Below are 17,742 nucleotides of genomic sequence, written 5' to 3' on the forward strand. Positions count from 1 at the left end.
TTCTTTCTTTCTTTCTTTCTTTCTTTCTTTCTTTCTTTCTTTCTTTCCTTTCTCTTTGTGTCTCTTTTCTTTCCTTTCATTTTCTCTCCCCCACATTCTTTTTTAACACAAGAGCCATCTCTGTGTCTGAGAAAGGTAATTAAAGTCCCATTGCTAGCACAAGTCTCAAAGTGACTTCAGTGAAATCTGACTTCTGAAGCTTCAACTCAGATGAAAAGGTTTCAGATTAAAAGGGGATGACAAAAACATTTTCGTGTAAAAGCAGTTGTCTCTTTGTTTAACCCTTAGAGCTAGGGTGAATGCCTGCTGTTTAGCTACTGCCTCTGCTTTTCATCTACTGAAAGCGAACTTCTCCACTGAATCAAACCATGAGGAATGTTCATAGGTAGGGTCCTTGCAGAAGCTGTTCCCAGATTGGTCTTTAAGCTTCTCTTCTAAGGCTTGTGTATTAAATCATAAAAAGACACCATTTATAGGACTCTAACAATGTGCCAGACACGCTGCTAAACCCTTAATATAAGTAATCCCATTTATTCCACAAAATAACACGCAAGATAGGTAGTTACTCTCCCCATTCCAAAGGCAAAACATTTGAGGCTCAGACTTGCTCAATGTGTGAGCAAGTCTAAGTGGGGAAAAAAAGGGGGGGAAACAAAGAAAATATAACTTGCCCAATCAGAGAGAAAATGGGAAGTAAAAGCAGAAAAGACAAGAAGTCATGATGGTTTCAAATTTTTCTTTGTCTTTTCCTTCAGGCAGAAGTTACTCAATGTGTGGGCTCAGTGTGTGACTTGTTCAGCGTCACACAGTTAGAAGCAGGACTGAGATTTAAGAGCAGGTTGTCTATTCTAATGTCTTAGTTCTTAACCATTGCACTACGTAGCCCTCCGAATAAGAGCAGCTCAATGTCCAAGTGATACAGGAAGCATTTCTTGCATGATCCCTTCTTCTAGTAGAAAAGTAGGAAATAGATTTAAGTGGGTTTCTGGTTGTCCCTGGATAAGATGATGGCCTGATTTTCCAGATGATTCAAGTGCAACTTTTTTGAAGTTGTCTGACCCCAGGAAAGACTTGGGGTGACCTTTCATCTGTTTTTCCATGGTTGAGGGGTTTCCTGTGAGCAGACAGGACTTTCAATGCCAAAACCAAGACAGTCCTGGGCCAACTGGGATGTTGGTCTCTCTGGCAGATTTGGATAAATTTTTTTCCAGGTCTCCTTAATTAAAAACCCAAGACATTTTTAATGTCACCTAAACATTTAAATTTAAATACAACTTGTGTTTCAGAGGGCTATGATTAGGAAGTAGCAGGGATGTGGTAGGTCTGCCTCTACCAACTGGTTAGTCATTTCTACCTCTGGGTCTCAATGTCCCATCTAAAAATTGAAATGCTCGATGAAGTGAGCAATACCCACATTTTCTTGCAACTTTAAATTCCTGTGAGTCCAAAGGGGGTAAAAATGGGCTTAAGGTCATTGTCATTAATGACGATAACTGACACTGGCACAGTACTTCACAGTTTTTATAATACTTTCCTTAGCACTGTCCAATAGGATTCTCATACCATCTGGAGATATAGACAAAGTGTTAGGTGTTATATTGGGAAAAGGGACACTCATTAATTTGGAGTTCTTATAGAAATAGTCATTAAAGCAAACTGCATTAAAAATTGATTATTAAAAATAAATCATGGTGCCAAGTGAAAATCACAGACACTGCCTCTTTGCCCATTCCAGTGATCAATACCTGTACATTTTTAATAAATACAGTAAATAAAATATACACAGTAGAATATAAAGTGTAAAATACAATAAATAAAATATAAATTTAATAATTCAAATAATAAAATACAAAACATATATTTTAAAAATTGAAAAGTGAAAGTGACTATTACTTCCTCGCACTAAAGAGAAAAGTCTTTCTTTTCTTCAGGTTAGTTCTCCACTTTCCCAGGTCGATAGCCCAGCATTCACTAAAGTGTATTCCACAGCATACTACCTCGGTGACATGCTACAGAAAAAAAGAAAAAAGAAGTTCTATCACAACTACATATATATAAAACAACATGGATGAATCCCAAAACATCATAATGATTGAAATCTGATACCATTTAAATAAAGCTTTAAGCAGGCAAAACTAATCTTTGGTGACAAAAAATAAAAATGGCAATTTTTGCTGGGCAGTGATTTTAAAAAGCCAGAAAAGTGATTTCCTCTGGGTGGGTGGGTGGAAGTGGGGATTAACTGGAAAGAAGCATGCTAAAGCCTTCTGGGCTGATGAATTCGAGTCACACAGATCTATGCATTTGTCAGAAATCATTGTTTGATACCCTCACAATTTGTACACTGCATTATGTTATTTTTATCTCAATTAAAAATGTGACCATGAAATATGTTTAAGTCTAGTTTATAATATGCGTGCTGAAGTGTTCATGTTTGAAGAGCTCTGGTATGCCATGATTTACTTTAAAATGGCTCCAAAAATAAAAAGGATTGGGGAATAATAGGAAAAACAGAAGGACAGATGGATAAATAAACAAAACAAAGGCAGCAAAGTGTTAATTGTGGAATTTAGGTGGTGAATACATGGGTATTTGCTGAACAATTTTTAGTTGTTCAATTAATCTTTTACTTTTTCTATTTGTTTGCAAATTTTTTGTAATAAATTGTTGGGCAAAAAGAAACAGATTATAATCTTTAAAAAGCTTCAAAATTTAGGCAATGCCACATGTGATGTGTCTGTATCCCTCCCATCTTTCCCTTGGGGATGTTTACAGCTCAGAAGCATATTAAAGGCTTTAAGTCTTATAGTTGAAGTAAAATAAGAAAACTATATTTACCCTCACATTTCCTAAAAATATTTGATTATAAAACTCTTGGTATTGTCTATATTTTTTGTTTGTATTGGTGAAACATCTTTAGTTGTTTTCTTTTTTTTCTGCACTGCGAAGTATATACCACACTCTCAGAATACATTTACACCTAGAATCTGGTATTTCATAAGAATGTATGTCTTTAGGATGTGTCAAGTCAAGTTTAGGATATGGTAATTGTTAGAATTTGGATTCTTATTTTATTTTATTTTATTTTATTTTTCGAGATGGAGTCTCACTCTGTCACACAGGCTGGAGTGCAGTGGCGTGATCTCAGCTCCCTGCACCTTCTATCTCCCCAGATCAAGTGATTCTCCTGCCTCAGCCTCCTGAGTAGCTGGGATTACAGGCGTGCACCACCACGCCCAGCTAATTTTTTGTATTTTTAGTAGAGACAGGGTTTCTCCTTGTTGGTCAGGCTGGTCTTGAGTTCCCGACCTCAGGTGATCCGCCCCCCTCAGCCTTCCAAAGTGCTGGGATTGCAGGCGTGAGCCACCGTGCCTGACTTGGATTCTTTTCAAACTGGGTAGACATGTTTCCCATTTGAGCCAGAGTTTGCTCACCTGTGAGATGTGTAAAATGGCTCCTTCCTTGCAGGAATAATGTGAGGAGTAAATGAGGTGATTAGGTAATGTGCCTACCCGTAAGGAAGAAGAGACAGTGCCAATAGCATTTGTTGTTCATGTTGAAAAGGTCTGAGCTGTGAGTAGAATCAACAGAGATGAGATAAGTCCCTCCCAAGACACACTGTAGTGGAAAATCCAAACAACTGATGTTCAGAGAAAAGAAAAGTTCAATCCCCATAGAGAAAATACAGTTATATTCAAAAGATAATAGTCTGAAGCTACCTCAACGAGTCCCAGAAGAAAATGGAGTCCTATCTTCAAAGTTCTGGGAAAAAATTAGAAATGACCCAAATGACCTTCAACAGTAGAACAGATAAATTGTGGCATATTCATGCAATGGAATAATACACAGTATTGAGAAAAAGACCAACTGTATTCCACAACACTGTGAATGGATCTCAGAAACCTAATGCTAAGTGAAAGAAGCCAGAGACAAAATAGTACACACCTTATAGTTTTATTTCCCTAAAATATAAAATGAGATAAAATTAATCTATGTAGTTAGAAATGCAAATATGTGCTGGTGGTGGGAGAGGGATGAGAGAGACTGGCAGAGAAAATGAGGATAGCTTTTGGGTACTGGGGATATTCTGCTTCATGATTTGAAACCCATTCAGCTTTATACTCATAATCATTATATTTATCTAGCTAGCTAGCTATAACACTCCAATATAAAACTAAGAGATTTGGAGATGGATGCAAAAGTCTTAATGTGCTAAAGGTTGGAATTCTTAAAGTACAAAATGTAAGAGACTGAGGAGAAACATTAATCACAGAAATAAAAGAAAAAGCTAAAGATGAATACGAATTGTTAAACCAAAAGAACTCAAGTCTTTGTGGAAAAGACTTACAGACTGACAAATATCTAATAAATCCTCATGAGATACCCAAGTCTCAAAGACAAAAAGTGTGCTATTTTGATGAAAAGAACAGACTACAAATACAAGACAGAGAATTAGGCAGATTTCTGATATTTCACCTAGCACACTTTGTAGGCTGTTGGGTAAAAAAGATGGTGATAAGGTATTTCGCATCCAACTAAAATACAACTCTTGTTTAAGCGCAGAGGCAAAAGTGTTTGAAGAAGTTGATTGAGGAGATACTTGAACCAGAAGAAAATTAAATAAAAATAAATATGTACAAACAGAAAGATAAACTATACAGCAAACAGAGGTGGGCAATGGATCTTGTGATATCATAACTCTACCTAATTGATTGATGATACAATGACAAGGAATGATAATTAGTCCTTAGATAAGAATTCTCAAAACAGGAGCAAATACCTCTGTTTTGAGACTCTGAAAAATGTTAATGATACTATGTATATTTGTCTGTTTTCACATTGCTAATAAAGACATATCCAAGGCTGGGTAATTTATAAAGGAAAGAGGTTTAATTGACTCACAGTTCAGCATGGCTGGGGAGGCCTCAGGAAACTTATAATCATGGTGGAAGGGGAAGCAAACACATCCTTCTTCACGTGACAGCAGGAGAGAGAAGAATGAGAACACAGTGAAGGGGGAAGCTGCCTATAAAGCCATCAGATCTCATGAGACCCTACAGTCACGAGAATAGCATGGGGGAAACCATCTCCATGATTCAATTACCTCCCACCAAGTCCCGCCTGTGACAAGTGGAGATTATGGGAACTATAATTCAACATGAGATTTGGGCAGAGACACAACCAAACCATATCACTATGGAATTGAATTTCTAAATGTTCTAAACACAATATATGAGTTGAGAGTGTCCAGGGAGTTCAGAATAAAAGATTTTAAAGGCTTTGGATGGGGCAATTAAGGAACAAGTAGAATGAGTGGCAGCGTGGTGAGAGATATAGTTAAATTATTAGCATTTAGTATGGTGTTGTAAAAAATAGCTTTAAATATGGCTGTTTAGGAGACAGCTGTTCGTGGGATGGAGCTTCCAAGCAGCTATCCCAAGCTACTAAGAAGGATAAAAAGACAAAAGTTGATTGCATGATTTCAAGGTTGATTGTTGCCCGAACCTTAGAGTATTGAGGTTGCAGAAATGCAAACGTGTATAGCAGGTGTATTGCAGTATGTGGTGATAGACCCTTTGTTTTTTGTGGGGAGGAGGCAAAGTAGAAAAACAGACAGAAGGAGAAAGAAGAGGTTCTTTTTGTTGAGAGCTGTGGTAAGTGGACTTTGGAACGCAAATAGTATTTTCAGAGAGGGAAGTTGCAAACATACCACCTGGGCAGTCAGGGAAATACCACTGTGAAATAAAACCCAACTACACACAGCTGCAGATCCCCTCGGTGTGACCAAGATGCTGAGAGGTTTTGTCACATTCTGGAAAACACGTCACCCCCAAAACTGATTTGCCTAAAGTATAAGAATGATCCCTTCCCCAACTCCCATTTTATTTTTTGGATAATCCCCCTCTTTATTATAATCTTCTTAATATCCATCTGTTCCCCTTTAGGCAGTGGCTTCTTAAATTCAAATATCAGGCTATTTTTATCGCAGAAGAATATGTAAAGCAATAGAAAACAGTTTAATGGATTTTGGAGCCTGTGGCCCTCTTTAGTAACATTTCCATAATGAAATCCAGTTACAGGCATCCGTGTAGCCACAGTTGACTGTTCACAAAATGAGGAGTGAATGCTTCCTTCCTGGAAGGTAGCCCAGCACAGCAGAGTGTGAGATAGCCACCCCTGACAGCCACCTGGTATTTCCTCGTTCTGCTTTGCACTGGATTATGTTACTTAACTTCTGATGCAGTGAAACTCAGCAACATTTGGGCAATGTGTTCCATGCCTGGGTTTTGTGGAATGGAGAATAGACAGAATAAGACCCAGGCAGAACTCTTTTCCCTAGGAAGTTAACATTACAAAGAACACTGAAGCTAAAGGTTTCATGAGACAGCATTATGGAAAAGTGTAGTGCAGAAGAATGAATGATCTTCATACTTGACGACCATACTTCAGGATATATTTAAGAAGTTCTTGTTTTAAATGGACACCTTGTGTCCTCAATGTTTGGACTAAGGGAGGCAAGATGGCGCACTTCCGGGTTCTCCATCACCAACTTTTCCTGCGCACGAAAATGTAGCGGGGCGCCAGGGAAGGTGCAGATCAACCGGGCATGCGCCAGGTGACCTCAATCCGAAGAGACCAAGATTTACCTGGCCGCACCTACAGAACACCCCCCGACACGCCCGTGCCCCACCTATTGCGCGCCCACTCCTGGAAAAGCTGCTCCCGGCAGACTCGCTCTGGTGGTCTTAGAAAAACAAATCACTCAAATCCTGCTATAACAACATAAAGGTACAGAAAAATGCTCACCTGAAGGGAGCCTGGGCTCTATCAGTGAATGTCGTTTTGTTACAAGGTGGAAAACACAATGTTCCCTTGCATTTTTAAAATCTGTAATTCCCAAGTTAAACACAATATGATGCAGACTTGAAAATTTGAAAGTAATTTGCAGTAATTTGAATGTAGGTGCACATGCTACTTTTAATTTGTAGGACTTTGCTGAGCGTTTTGTGATGTCTTTTGAAAGGACAATTGCATACTTTTTGTTTGTGCAGCTTGGTGCCTGAAGCCTGACTGTCCTAAGACCCACAACGGCACCTCATTGGCCCCATAAATGAAGGAGTCCTCTGAAACTCATTCACCTGGCCCAGCAAGACAATTACTCATGGCTTGGGTGATTACTACTAAACCTCTAGAAAGTACAGGTAGAACTACTGATCTTCTTCTGAGCAAAAACATCAGAGCAGAAAGGAATAATTACAATAGATGCTCAAATAAATTGTTTCACTTTATATCCTGGTAAGAGCGTTTGACTGTCTCATGGATTTTTAAATCAAGTCTATGGTCATTTCTACTACTACCCTCATTTTAAAGAAGTAAAAACTGAGGCTTAGAGGAACTAATTTCCATAGCCAAGTATTTTTTTTTATTTATTTAGAGACAGACTCTCCGTCGGTCACCCAGGCTGGAGTGCAGTGGCGTGATCTCAGTTCCCTGCACCCTCTATCTCCCCAGATCGAGTGATTCTCCTGCCTCAGCCTCCTGAGTAGCTGGGATTACAGGCACGCGCCACCACGCCCATCTAATTTTTGTATGTTTAGTAGAGATGAGGTTTTACCATGTTAGCCAGGCTGGTCTCAAATTCCTGACCTTAAGTGGTCAGTCTGCCTCAGCCTCCCAAAGTGCTGGGATTACAGGCGTGAGCCCCCAGGCCCAGCTGCCATTGCCAAGTTTAACCATCTCATTAAGTGTTGGCAGTTTGTTCTAGAGCCAGCACTGCCTGACTCCAAACTTTTAAGCCCTTAGACCGCCTGTTTTACTGTTTTCTTTGTGATGATCAAAATCTGCTCCTTTGTTTCTGGATGGTGAAACTGATATTCAATGAGAAGGGACAGGGATTTCCGAATGACATACGGACTTATTGGCAATTGAGACTGAAATCTGGATCTCTTGTAGAAAATTATCCCCTAGAAATGTAACAGTATACAGATGGGGTCATGGATTCACTGGGAAGTTGTATCCCACTGGAAATGTTTCCTACTAACTGCAGTAGTAAAGTTGGCTGCATTTCCCTCCAAGCCTGCAGTATTATTGGGCCAATTTATAAAGCTTAGTTCTCCAAAAGAGAAAATGAACAAAAGAAACTAGGGTTTAGACAGACCTCTTAGAACTACTGAAGGCACCTTTGCTCTCAGTAAAACAGGTTCTGGGTGGATGTTGTATAAGTAGCTTTTAAAACGGTGTGATTTAGGAGTTCCAGAAATGGCCTTGCCTTCGTCAAATTATCTTCTTCCACTGCTCAAAGCATCTCCAAAGATGAGCAGGTGGTACTTTTTTCAGTTAAAACATAAACTCAGTCATTATTATTCAGCAGCAATTATTTTAGTTTGTATTATGTTTATTGTGGTAAAATACATATAGCATGAAAGTTACTACTTTAACCATTTTCAAGTGTGCAGTTTAGTGATATTAAGTACACTAATATTAGTGTACTTGTATTGTTGTACAGCTATCACCACCATTCATCTCCAGAAGTCTTTACGTCTTGCAAAATGGAAACTCTATACCCATTAAACACTAACTCCCCATTCTTCTCTTCTCCCAGCTCTTGGTAACTACCATGCTACTTTCTGTCTTTGTGAATTTGACTATTCTAGGTACTTTGTATAAGCGAAATTATACCGTATTTGTCTTTTTGTGACTGGCATAGTTCACTTAACATAATGTCTTCAAGGTTCATACATGTTGTAGCATGTGTAAGGTTAAATAATTATATATATATATATATAGTTTTTTTTTTGAGATGAGGTCTCGCTCTGTCACCCAGGCTGGAATGCAGTGGTGTGTTCTCTGCTCACTGCAACCTCCTCCTTTTGGGTTCAAGCAATTTTCCTGCCTCAGCCTCCCAAGTAGCTGAGATTACAGGCACATGGCACCATGCCCAGATAATTTTTGTATTTTTAGTAGTGATAGGGCTTCATCATGTTGGCCAGGCTGGTCTCAAACTCCTGATCTCCAGTGATCCACCTACCTAGGCCAAATCCCAAAGGGCTGGGATTACAGGCGTGAGCCACCACACCCAGCCAAATAATATTTTATCATATGCATATGATGCATTTTGTTTATCTGCTCCTCTTCCAAAGGACAGAGGTTAGTTTGCTTCCACTTTTTGGCTATTGTGAATAATACTGCTATAAACATAGGTGTATGACTATATTTTCAAGACCGTTCTTTCAATTCTTTTGTGAGTATACCCAGAAGTGGAATTACTACATGATATGGCAATTCTATTTTTATATTTTTGAGGGACGCCAAGCTGCTTTTTCAGCCATAAGTATGCACCAACAGAAAACAAAGATAAATCTGCCAGGACCTCTCAAGATAACAGGCTAATTGGGGAAGAAAATGAATATAAACATGTAATGACAGTGTGTTGGGATAAAAGAGGCAAGGAAGGGCTGTCTGAGACAGCAGGAGAGCTCTGAAGAAGGTGTGCTTAGCTCTTCCCAGAGAGAGCAAGGGAGGCTTTCAAGAGGTGGTGGCATTTGAAATGAATCTTGAGCATGTGTTCACTGAAGATGAGGGCTGTTTATCCTGGAGAAGAGACGTCTCAGGACTCATGACTGTTCCCTTCAAGTCTCTGAAGAGCTATTATGTAGAAGACTGAGCAGATGTCTTCTGTGTAACCCCGATATGGAAGGGAGACAGACTTCAGATCAATAGAAGAATGAGATAGCCAAAAATTAGAGCTGTCCAGCACTAGTATAGGCTGTCAGAAGGTAGAGAGTTCCACGTCACATTTCCAGTGACAACCTGTCAGAGGATGGCCGGGAAGATTCATTCAGCAGTTAGTATAGAATTGATGTTTTCTAAGACCTCTTCCAACTTGTGGTTTTGATTATTCTAACATTGGTTCTATTAAAGCATCTCTTAAGATCCAAATTTATTAGCACATTTTTTTCTTTAAATTGTCTCTTACATAGATAGATGATAGATAAATGAAATATATACACACAGATCAGCATATATTGATAATAGCTATGATGATAACAGCTAATATTCATTAATCAACCTATGATAACATAACAGCTAATATTTATTAGTCAACCTACTTTGTGCCAAGCACTGTTTTAGAAATGTTTTATTTTATTCACTTAATTTTTATATTAACCTTATGCATTGCATACCATCATTATACTCACCTCACAGACTCAAAACTCGTGGCAGAAAAGCTGAGTAACTTGCCCAACATCACATGCTGATTGAGTTGACATTTAAACTTAGGCTCTTTGACCCCAGAGGCTAGACTCGATTCTATACCCTATACAGTTTCCATGAATAGAGCAATTTTTAAAAACAATAGTTGCTATGTACCATTGTCTTACTAATTCTCTCCACAATTTTTGAGGTATTTATTATCATACCTTCAGTGAACCAGTGGTGAATTGGAAACCCAGGATAGTGTACCCGCCTGTTGCTAGCCAAAAATCAAAGCCAGACCTGTCTATCTCCTAGTGGGTCCTGGCCAAAATATCCGCCAACTCCAATGCCCTATTAGATAAATAATCTAGCATCCAAAGAAGACAAAGGACATCTTCTTTGCCATTATCTCATAAGAACAGAGTATAAAATATAAAATGACATTATTAACTTTGGACAGATGCTCGGTTTTTAACTCACTACTTACCCATTTTGCCCTGCCAAGAGAAATATGTTCTTTGGAAGTTTTGTGTGCAGATGAATTGTAATTTAGCTGCCTTTTTTTCTCCCTAATGCATCACACACAAGGCATTGTAGAGGGCTTGGTCATAAAATGAAATTGTTTTATTTTTAATGTTTATTGCTGGAGAGGACCAAGTTGAAAATCAAACACATGGGTCTCATGACTTTAATCAGGAGCAAACTTGCTAATAGATTTTTTTAACTTTAAATTTAACAACTTAACAACTTGGCAATTTAATTAACTTTTTAAACACAACATAAACCAGCCTGTGGGACTTTCTGCTGCTGTACTTAATTGTGGCAAATAGCCTAAGAAGTGGCAAGAAAAACAGATGAGACACCTTTACGGTGAAAGAGGCACCATCTGTAGTTGCCAGCTAGAATATTTTGTCACAATCTAGGAAGTATAACTCAAAACATTAAAATAGCTCTCAGTTGGCTTTTCCTTGAGAGTTTAACAATGGCATCACAGCAACCATTAGGGAAAAATAATACTACAATTTCATAGCAGGAGAATTTATTGTCTGGTGCATTCTAGGGAGGACACTCATATCCTTCTATAATAATTAATTAATCCAATAAATACATGCTGAGTACCTACTGATGGAGTCATTTAAAAAAAAGAAACAGGCAATATCCATGCTTTCAAAATGCTTAAAGTCAAGTGGGGGAAAGATGTGCATTAACCCAGTAAAAACAGTACAAAACGTTTGTTCCTATTTACTGAGTATTATTGTTACCATCTCTTTCTGCCAGGTGATTTACACGTGTTCTTATCTGATTGAAACCAAGTAGATTTCATTAGTCATCTTGTATCTAGAAGGAAAGAGACAGACAGGGATTATATCAGTCGACTGAGATACCACAGCTAAGTTAACTCACTGATATTCAAACCTAGGTTTATTCATCCAAAGCTGCAAAGCCAGTGTTTGCCAAATTAGAGTTATTTGCACACCACAGGGACCTCTTATGCCCTATTCATGCATCACCCAAACTTGTGCTTATTTATTTATTCATTCAATCGTAATGAAATTTCATCTCATTTTCAGCAGCAAGGTGTGTTAAATTAATGGTTTGATTTAACCAAGGTCATGTGACCTAGTTTGACTGGGTCCAGTGTTCACACTGTGTGTCTCTAAAATTCAAACTCATGTTCTTCAACACATTTTTTTTTGCATTGGCCTACTCAAAAGGAATCAGGAATTTTAGAGCAAGAACTAGAACTATAAGAACCTTCTAAAATGTCTAGTTACCTTTGTGGTTTACACATGTTCATTTTTTTCCTCCCTATTGTTTTTCCATAGCTATTGTAAGAAAAACAAAATAAAGCTAAAGTGCTTATTTAGGGGAACAAGGAGGAAAGGCTCAGTGGTGGGGGTCCGTCCTAATTATTAGAGTTATGTAAAATTAGGAATAAAGAATTTAAACACAATTTTCCAGGATCCTCCATATAAAACCCAGTGTTGTCCAACTCCAGACTCAAGGCCATAGGTTCTATGTTATCCTTCTTATGAGAATCTCACCATCTCTGCCTCATAACTGATTGCATCTCAACTTTTTCCTCTCGGAGTATACAGGCACCTCATACCTAGTACTATTCTTCTCTGACCAACATTGATCAATTTTACCGAAAATAAAGAGGCTTCATTTTCCCTCCAGTAGCTGGAGAATTGTCTGATTGGTGATGGCCTTTCCCTACCTATAACAAACAAATTTTGTGGTGAATCAAAGTTTCATTATTTATTAATGACAAACAGAAATAACATCCTTAGTCATGACTCTGGTTTTTTTTCCTTTTGTTATAACAAGTATTTAAATTTTATTTTTTTCCTGGAAGTCAATCTTAATGTCAATGCTCTATGAAATCGCAACTGAAAATGGCCAGGGCAAGTTTTCAGGGATTAGTGTCCCTGCCTTGGATCCAACCCAAATATCTCAGCTCTTTGTATTTGTTCGGTTTTCAAGTAAATGAATGATGTTGTTATTGTTACATCAGTATTCCATGGCTCAAATAATGAAGTCTGATGAGTACCCAACTACTATGATTCTTTAATTTTCAAAGGAGTGGAAACTGATGGCCCAAGAGACTGAAATTGACTTGGCCAGGTTCACTCAATGTGTTGCTAGGCAAAGTTAGAACCTGTACTGAGCCATTCTGCAGCTTCCATCCACATTCTCACACTACGTCACAGTAAGACCCATGGAGTCTACTTCAAGACAGGGAGGAGATAGCCGCTTTCATTGACGTGGCCTATTTTTCTTTGACAGTGAGTCAATATCGTGGTAGCATGAGAGGTTGTTCTTGATGGTCCCCAAGGTCCCACACAGCTCCAACATGCAGTGATTCTCTCTCTGTCTCTCTGAACTTTTCTTTAATTCTCCTGTTGTACAGAGATGTAATGCAATGTGCTACAGTAGGAAAAAAACTTTCAAAGTCTTAGTGGATCCTAAATAGACTCATTTAATCTACACAGGGATTTGAATCCTCACATAAGACATTTTGCTTAATTAAGCCACATTCAAACATGAAAAAGTCATGTTCATACAAACTTAAGGATCAGATTTACAACTGCTGAGCACCTAGAGTCTCAATTAGCCACATCCCGATTCTCGCTGAGAAAAGGTCACGAGATTTTTCAGTCTTTTAGTTACTTAAAATTCAAGTCAGCCATCCCAACCATAGTCAAATGTGTAAAAGGAGTCTTGGTTTATCTTGAAGCCTCCATGGAGAAAGTGGGCTTCATTCACTCATATAACGAATATGTACTGAGTACTCTGTGCCACCTGGTATATTAAACATGAAGAAGATGCATTGATAGTGAAGACCTGTCTGCTTCCTACTCTGTTGAATGTTGCAGTTTAGTGAGGTGTTGGAAGACTGGATACTTTTACAGGAAAGGGGTCCAGATTCAGACCCCAAGAGAGGGTTCTTGGATCTCAAGGAAGAAACAATTCAGGGCGAGTCCATAGTGCAAAGAAAAACAAGTTTATTAAGAAAGTAAATGAATAAAAGAATGGCTACTCTACAGACAGAACAGCCCTGATAGCTCCTGGTTGCCCCTTTTTATGGTTATTTCTTGATGACATGCTAAACAGTGAGTGGATTATTCATGCTTCCCCTTTTTAGACCATATAAGGTAACTTCTTGATGTTGCTATGGCATTTGTAAACTGTCATGGCACTGGTGGGCGTGTAGCAGTGAGGATGACCAGAGGTCACTTTTGTTGCCATCTTGGTTTTGGTGGGTTTTGGTCAATTTCTTCACTGCATCTGTTTTGTTAACAAGATCTTTATGACCTGTATCTTGTGCTGTCCTCCTGTATCACCCTGTGACTTAGAATGCCTTAACCATGTGGGAATGCAGCCCAGTAAGTCTCAGCCTTATTTCCCCCAGCTCTTATTCAAGATGGAGCTGCTCTGGTTCACATGTGTCTGACAATACCAATGGATGGAACTAAACTTGATTATCTGGAAGTTGCAGAGGAGAGAACTTTGAACCAAGAAGTCTGCCCTCTTTTCTACTATAGTGGAAATAGGACCTGTGCCTTTGCTCTCTCTTAGGATTACTTACAGCCTATTGTTTTTATAAAAGAAATACATGCCATTACACAAGTACTAAGCAAAAATATACAAAGAAAGACATTTGCAAATCATCCCATATGTTATCATCCTAAAGAACCATCATTAATATTAGGTGAATATCATGGTTAATATCATTCTGTGCATAAACATAGATTTAAGAATAAATTATTTAATTTAGCATGCCATTGTTTTATTAAAAGAATCACGTTTCAGAGTACTCAAAAATAGAAAAACTCATGTGAATTTGACAGTATAGTTAAGATTCAAATAAATACTTTTTCATTGCAGAAGGTAAAATTTCCTAAAAGATTTCTCTAATGTTAAGAAGAGGTGTTACAAAAACAGCAGGAAATCAGAATCATCATTGTTTTAAACTACTTTTGTTTTTAATATATTATTTAAATAATCTTTTATGCTATAAAAGATGAAGCTTTTAAACACTAACGTATCCCAACCTCACTTCACTACAACTTCCACATTTTTCAGTTATGTTGTTATTAATTTTTACATTACTAAGTATTATGACCTTTACATTTTGTTTCGTAACTGTGATTTTCACAATTGCCAAATATCAGTACTATGCATAAATACAAAAAATATTCAGTCTTTTGATCACAATTTCTTCCTTTCTGAATTCTTTTTTTTAACTCCTTTTCTAAGTACTGTCAAACATATGCAAGTGATCCATCCAGAGATCTTGTTAAAATGCAGATTCTGATTCCCTAGGTTTGCAGTAGGGCCTGGTAATCTTCCTTCATTCCCATGATGTCCATGAACAATGATTTAAGCATTAAGAGTCTTTTTTTTTCAATATCTATTCCTTCAATTCTGTGTAGTGGCTTACTATGTGTTGCCTTTAGAACAAGATAATTCCTTTGGCTGGAAATATTTCTGAATCACATTTGTATGCATATTGCTCCATTTATTCTAGCATTAAATATAATTTTGGAGAAATGTAAGACCAAACAGAATTTTACTCTTTACAAATGATTTTCTTTGTTTCCTAATAGACTTGGAGAAAAAATGTGCCTCATATAGATCGTTTAGTATCATATTTTCTTGGAAAATGGTGTGTTTCTTAATTATATAGATTTAGTGGTATTTTCCTTTTTTTTCCATTTCAGAAAATTTTTCTTGTATTATATCTTCAAAGACTTTTATTTTTCCTCTTCTACTTGTTGACTATTTTTTTACTAGAAGAGATTCATTTTCTTTAATTTAAACCATTGTTATTTCTCTACTGTGATTTTCAAAATAATATCTTCTCTCTGACTGCTTGAATAATTGGAAGTTTTATCTGTATTCACTAAGATTGTAACAAGCCTTTTGTTTAGATGAGATACTTATCTTTCAGCAGTATCATTTCAGTTTCTTACTCTTCCTTATTTTTTGCCCTTGCATATGTGCTTTCTCATTTATATTTGTATTTGTCATTTTATCTTACCTTTGAGTTATTTTTATACATTAAAAATTGTTCTAGTACTATTGCTTGACCACTTCTGTAATTCTTTGTTGTTGTTCTGTTAGGTATCCTTCCAGGTTGAGCTCATTTTTTCCTATGTTTCGCATTGATTGATTGATTGATTGGTGTGTTCTCTTATTCCTGTCCTCCTAGCTTTACTTTGCAATTTTACCATCATCTCCCTTATGCTTAGACAGATCTGTCTACTCAGGTCTTCCTTTTGCTCTCAAAGCACAGATGATTTCTCGACTCCATTCTAATCAAAAAGGAGGCTGCACACTAAACCACAGTTTGAGAGCTGTGTATTCAATATTATTATTCTTTTTCTTGCCTCCTCAAGTTGTGGACTAAGGGAAATAGTTGCCCTGAAGGAAAGTGCTTTCTTTGTTAGAGACTATGCTCTGCACAGACTCTCAGATTTTGTTAAATGTCCTGGGCTCGATCCGTCATGGTTCAGCTTTGAGATGAAGGCTTTCCATTGAGATATATGTTCATCTTTCAGTTCATTTCCCTCATAAATAGGCATATTAGGCATATTCTTTTTTAAAATTATTTTGTTTCACTCATTTCTTCTCAGAAACTCTTACTACCTTTTCCTCATTAAAATAGGGACAAGTTAAGGATGCCCACTTAGTTTGCTCTTTCCCAAATATTGAGAATTTTTAGTGGGAACTGTCCACCAGGCAGCTTCTAGGAGGTCTTGGTGGGGATAAGAGGCTGGCCAAACCAGGACTCTCTAGTCCAGGAAACCTCTTTTTATAGCATTGATAGCACTGGGTTGTGATTTTACCTTGCATAAGTGCTTGAAGTGAACGCTTGATGACATTTTATATTTTCACGGTATTTTAGAAGAGGAGGTTTCTACCCAGAAGTTGTAATCCATGGTTTTAAAATAAAAGGTTCCGATCAGGTGATACATACAAATGGTATTGTTTGCTTGACATTCTGTCTTTTCCCCACTGGGTATCTACAAAACACACAATAGGTTAAACATCTTTTTCATCACTTAGCTCCATTCCTGGCTGACCATAGATACTCAAGAATGTTTGTTGAATAAATGAAATCAGTAGGGAGAGAGAGCTAGGTCTACTGAGCAGTTACTATGCATCAGGCATGCCTTGCTTGATTTAATTTTCACAAGAGCCAGTGATAACTACATGTTACTTTCCTGTCTTTCAGATGAGGGTAGTGACGCATATAGATAAATTAGAACCCTTGTACATAGTTGGTGGGAATGCAGAATGCTACAGTCATTGTGGAATATGGTATAGAGGTTCCTCAAAATAATTTAAAAATGGGACTACCATATAATTGAGCAATTCCATCCTTGAAAATATATCAAAGAGAATTGAAATCAACATCTTGAAGCATTATCTGCACTCCCATGTTTATTGCAACATCAGCCACAATAACCAAGATATGGAAACAATGTAAATGTCCATGAATAGATGAATAAAGAAAATATGCTATATACATACAATTAAATTTTATTTAGCCTTAAAAAAGGAGATCCTGTCATATGCAACAACATGGATGAACCTGAGAGATATTATTGCTAAGTGTAATAAACCAGTCACAGAAAGATGAATACTGCAAAATTCCACTTATTTGAGGCGTCTAAAATAGTCAAATCCTGCTGGGCACATTGGCTCACACCTGTAATTCCAGCACTTTGGGAGGCCAAGGCAGGTGGATTACCTGAAGTCAGGAGTTCGAGACCAGCCTGACCAACATGATGAAACCCCATTTCTACTGAAAACACAAAAATATTAGCTGGGAGTGGTGGTGCATGCCTATAATCCCAGTTACTCAATAGGCTGAGGCACAAGAATCGCTTGAACCAGGAGGCGGAGGTTGCAGCGAGCCGAGATCATGCCGTTGAACGCCAACCTAGGCAACAAGAGTGAAACAGTCTCAAAAAAAAGAAAAAAAAAAGTCAAATTTCTAGAAACAGAGAGTACAATAGAACATTGGTTGCT

This window comes from Piliocolobus tephrosceles, chromosome 17 (genome assembly GCF_002776525.5).
Source record: "Piliocolobus tephrosceles isolate RC106 chromosome 17, ASM277652v3, whole genome shotgun sequence".
Taxonomy (NCBI): domain Eukaryota; kingdom Metazoa; phylum Chordata; class Mammalia; order Primates; family Cercopithecidae; genus Piliocolobus; species Piliocolobus tephrosceles.